We start from the raw sequence: 6000 nt of genomic DNA on the forward strand, positions 1-6000 counted from the left end.
TCCTAATGCAGAAAGATAAAGTAGTCACCTACGCCTCTAGACAATTGAAGGAGCACAAAAAGAACTACGCCACTCATGACTTAGAGTTGGCAGCAGTGGTCTTCGAGTTAAAGATATGGTGGCATTACCTATATGGTGAGAAGAGTGAAATCTTCAGCGATCACAAAAGCCTGAAGTATTTCTTCACCCAGAAGGAGCTAAATATGAGACAGAGGCAGTGGTTAGAACTAGTGAAGGATTATGATTGTGAAATCTAGTACCACCCTAGTAAGTCCAACGTTGTTGCAGATGCGTTAAGTAGAAAATCTCAGATAGCATCTCTCACTTCCTTGGTTGTAAGCGAACAATTATATGAAGAAGCTCGGAAGCTTGATCTAGAACTTATGATCGAAGGAGCGGCTATACAATTAGTAGCTATGGATCTATAGCCATCAATACAGGAAGAGGTAATTACGAAGCAACCATTGGACCCTGAGCTGGCCATGATTATTTGGGAAGTACAACAAAGAGTCCATAAAGACCTAGATATTTCATTGGCTCATAATGGTGCATTAAAGTTTCAAGACAGATTGTGCGTGCCTGATGATTATGATGTCCAAGACCGAATCCTTAAGGAGGCGCACAGCTCACCCTATACAATTTACCCCGGAAGTACGATGTTGTACAAGGACTTGAAGAAGTATTACTGGTGGATGGGAATGAAAGAGACCATAGAGATATACGTGTCCAAGTGCCTCACCAGTCAATAGATAAAAGCAGAGAGACACTGACCATATGGATTATTGCAGCCACTCCCTACACCTGAATGGAAGCGGGAAAGGATTACTATGGACTTTGTGACAAATCTATCCAACACCAGGAAGGGCATGAACGCGATTTGGGTGATTGTAGATGGACTGACAAGGGCAGCTCACTTTATACCAATCAAGATAAATTATTCAATGGAGAAGCTTACCCAATTGTATATAGAAAATATAGTCCGCTTACATGGCGTGCCTGTCAGTATTGTGTCTGACAGAGATCCTTGATTTACCTCAAGGTTTTGGAGGAGTTTACAAAAGGCATTGGGATCTCAATTGAATCTTAGTACAGCTTTCCATCCGCAGACAGACGGACAATAAAAAAGAACTATCCAGACTCTGGAGGATATGCTTCTAGCCTGTGTTTTGGAAATGAACAATAGTTGGGATGCTCACATACCTTGGTGGAATTTGCATACAATAATAGTTATCACTCCACCATTTGCATGGCACCATTCGAAGCTCTTTATGGACGGAAATGCCGAACTCCACTATATTGGGATGAAGTTGGTGAACGAAAGTACCTCGGGCTAGAGATGATACAAGCAACCTGTGACAAGGTGGACGTCATAAGGGAGAAAATCAAGGCAGCCCAGTCAAGACAGAAAAGTTATGTGGATAATCGAAGGAAAGACATTGAATTTGAAGTCAAGGAAAAAGTGTTCCTCTGAGTGTCTCCAACAAAGGGATTGCTACGTTTCAACAAGAAGGGCAAGCTGAGCCCAAGATTCATAGGTCCAAATGAAATTCTTAATAAAGTGGGACCCGTAGCATATTGACTGGCATTACCACCATCTTTGTTGGGCGTCCATGATGTTTTCCATGGGTCGATGTTAAGAAAGTACATCAACAACCCGACGCATGTATTATCAACTGAACCTGAACAGTTGGACGTGGATATGACTTACGAAGAACAGCCTTTGGAGATATTGGATAGAAAGGAACATAATCTTCATAACCGCACAATTGCCTTCGTAAAAGTTGCAATGGGGAAACAATCCCATAGAAGAAGTTTCATGGGAAAGTGAAGAAGAAATGAAGGAAAAGTATCCTCAACTCTTCGAACGATAAGGTAAGCAAATTTCGAGGATGAAATTTTTGTATGGTGGGGAGAAATGTAAAACCCTGCCCCTGACAAACAGGAATCTTGACTGAAGGACAGGAACCCCAGACATGGCAACCAAGCACACTGTGGAGTATCACTCCAGTGATTGAAATTGATGAAGAAACCTTGTGCAGGTCCTCTTATATACTTGTCAGAAGATGGACAGCTGACCCTTGCAACTGCACAGCTCATAGCATAATGTACTGCCTGGACTCCAGGTATTCTCTCTCCTCTTCACATCTATGGGTCCCACCCTTGGAAATGTGTGTAAAAGACCCTAAATGGCATGTGGGTACAAGGCCCTAACTCTAGGTCAAACCCCTGTGCAAGCCCACAGAGTTTCAGCCTTGCTGAATTCTCTGGGCAATGCACTGGGCGATGCAGACATCACCCAGAAACATCGCCCAGAGTGCAAATTAGCATTATTTTAAGGATTTAAATTATGGGGACCACCCATATTGGACATGGGCACCCTCCATAGGTTGAGGGGAGTCTGAGGGACCTCCCCATACCCCTGCACCACTGTGGACCCCACCAGTGTGCCCAGAATGGCTGAGAATGCAGTCAAAACTGCATTCTGGAAATGGACCTTATCAGCCAAATAGGCCTTGGTTAAGGCTAGGCTATATATAGCAATGCCTTGGGTTCATTTTAGACCCTTGGCTATTGTTCAAATCGTGGGGGAAGGGAGGAGAAAGAAAAGAGAGAAGGCGAGGAAGAAGAAGAAGAAAGAGAAGGAAGGAGAAGAAGGGAGGAAGCAGCCTTGCCCTCTAAGCCCTTGGATTCGAGCAGCCATACATCTATTCAGGTATAACACCTCAATCCATACCTACTGCTTTGATGAATCACTGTTGTCCTCTTGTTATCTCTGTGTATTTGAGTGTTATCTGGCCATTGGCAGTCAGAATAGCTGGGAACTACCATGGATTGTCCCAGATCTACCATGCAAGTATGATGCATGGAAGATCTGAGGATTTTATGAGGTTTTACAGATCTGTTCTTATCCCTGGAACCAAAACTTGGTTGTGCATGGCTGCACTGCCCAGTTACACTGATAGCAGGCTGTTTGGAGTCCTGATTGTATGATCTGATTGCATGGGGCCTAACCCTAAGTGGTGGCAGACTTAAATCATTGTTATGAACTTGTAATCAACCTTGCATGTGGCTGAAACCAAGTTTTGAAGCTGGAGAAATTGTGGGTTACTATTCATTGGGCAGTCTTGGCAGCCTCTGGCAGTTAAGTGGTGGGCCCAATTGAAAATCCACATGGACCAGTGTAAGGATCACCCCTGGGGGTACATGATGCCCTAACATGCATGGGGGAATGATGTAGCCACTGCCCATGGTTAGCAACCTTGGAAACTCAGCCAGATCATGTTTTTAAAATCTCTTGGCGATGCACTGGGCGATGCAGACATCACCCAGAGACATCGCCCAGTGAATGAAATTTTGCTGAATTGATGATTTGTCTTGGGAGACTTCACCCTAAGGCAATATGGGTGTGTGGGAAAGTAGGAAATGACCTAAATGCCCTTCCCCATATATGTCCATATGTGGGAGTGCTTTGGGAACCCAAGTGGGACCCGCAGGACTTGGAAACCCTGCCTGTGTTGGTCCTGCAGCACTGTCAAGTTGGGGACAGCACTGTAAGTTTAATGTAACCTGGGATCATGTACCAATATAATAAATGACCATTTTACCCCTAGGCCACCATCTCTGGATGATGCACCAGGACATAGCCCTAAGGCCTAGTGCAAGGCCCAGAGAATTCCAAGTGATGATCAACTATACACCGAGTCAACCCAGCGAGCTTAGATCAACCCTAGGACCTCCAAGAATAGATTGGAATATTAAAATGACAATTTCTGATTTATATCTAGGATTTGATCCCATGCTCGAGGCCTATAGCCAGACTGTAGTCGGAACTGAATTTGCAACTGGGTTCTTAGTACTAGACCCAGGTGAGTGAAATATTATTGTGTATGTATGTGTAACTGCATTATTATGCCGGCAATTAAATTCTTAAATTATAAATGTTGTGTTATTTAAATTATGTTCAATTACTCAAATTACTACCCATTGACTGTCTGTTGATCAACACTGTGATTCATGTCGGATGAATGTGAATGTTAGACAAGATGCCGTAGTCGGCTTGAAAATGAGGCCGGTGATAGCCCGTAGTATGGGATACGATTGACACCGCCCAACTCATACGATGCCATATAGACATGGGGCTAGAGTTTCATCACCCATGCTACGCACCCTTGCCAACAGGGGTTAAGGTGTTGGATAACTGTGAGGACTACCCTAAAACCCTAGAGGCGTTTACACCGGGAAGCCTCAGCACAGCTGGGATGCCCCAGGGCAAATATATTGGGAAGCCTCAGGCTACAAGCTTGGGAAGCACCGAAAAGTGAATTTTTAGCAGAATGCCACATATAATGATTTTTCACCGGTTTGGTGAATTGATATTGAGTCGGTTACCTCACAAGAGTTAATCCAGAGGCTCGATCGGGCTAACCTGGGTAGGGAGATGCTGGAGCCGACTGGTCCTCTCCATCAACTCAATGGGTATATCGCGGGAAGGGGTAACCAAGCCCACACCAGGGATACATGTATTGGGGATTGTAGTAGCACTAACTTGACTTAGTTGTATTGATAGGTGGCTAATAAATAATCTGGACTTGCATATCATGTAGGATCATATGGATTGTGGTTGCATGTACATGCATGGTGATTTGTTTTGCTCACGAGCTCGGTGGGGCTCACACTCTGTTATATATGTTTTTCTTCTAGATGATTCTACAGGTGGATGCCGCTGTGGCATGGAGGCTTATTACGAGGAGGAGAGCCCTGGTTATTATGATGTTATTGGTGTGTGTTGGAAAACACATTCCTCCATAAACTAATTTTGATGATAACAAACATTAAGATTAATACTAATATTCCAATCTTTAAGCAAACTTCATAGTCAGACGTTGGGAGCATCAAGCATCCAGGAAAGACTTGATCAACGGAGCTCACAACAGAAGAGTTAAGGAAAAGAAGAAATTTGAAGATTGAGGAACATCTTCTAAAGGAAGCCAAGACAAAGACTCTCCAAGAAGATTCAAGTGCATTAGAACACATTTCATTACATGTGCATATCACATTACACACACATTGCATTCACATGTAAGAGACCCTAGGAGGAACTCATTCCCATGCCCTAGACTCAAGAAACATGGCCATTAAAGTGTTAGACAAAAACCTATGAAGTCCCCAAGCAATGGACCAAAAATTTCCTTGAGAGACAATCAAAAATAGGAGAAATGTCTCGGTCGACGACCTACGCTACTGCCGGTCGACCTACGAATATAAAAGACACGAACTGTTTCTTCAGTGAGTCCTGTCGGTTGCAACCGACAGATCTATCGGTCGACCGACACTTGTAGGTCGATCCATAGGTCGACCGACAATCGACCTACAGCCCAAACTTGGCCTTAACGGCTAGTTTTCAACGGCTAGTTCTTTGATGGTCGACCGACAACTTTTATAGGTCGACCGACAGTCTAAAAATATGGCCGTTTTATATCCGTTGGAGAACAAACAAACTCCAACTTTTGGCTTTATAAAACCCATCCAAACAAGGAACAAAACACATCCTTTGATAGAAAAAGTGCATTGTACATTTGAGAAAGTACAAAAGTGAGAAATTGTCATTGAGCTAAGTTATTCAATTCAAGCTCTTCAAAGAGATATTACCAAGCTCTTAACTCTCCACTCTCTCCAACTCATGCCATCAAGGAGAGTTATCTAGGAGACTCAAGGTGCATCACTCTCATTCATATCATTGAGCACCATCACTCAAAGGGTAAAAGTGTCACTACTCTTTGATAGGTATTTATACCAAACCTCTATTGTATTTACTTGTTTATGCTTTTGATTTGATAAAGCATTGTTGTATTAATCTAGATGTACTTAGATTAGTACAAGGACCCTCTCATCCTTAAGAGATTGAAAGGATACTCTTGTCCTGGAACTAAGATTGTAAGGATCCTCTTATCCTGTTAAAAAAGTTGTAAAGGTGTCATTTCCCACCTATTGCATTGAAAG

Source organism: Telopea speciosissima, chromosome 1 (assembly GCF_018873765.1).
Source record: "Telopea speciosissima isolate NSW1024214 ecotype Mountain lineage chromosome 1, Tspe_v1, whole genome shotgun sequence".
Lineage (NCBI taxonomy): Eukaryota > Viridiplantae > Streptophyta > Magnoliopsida > Proteales > Proteaceae > Telopea > Telopea speciosissima.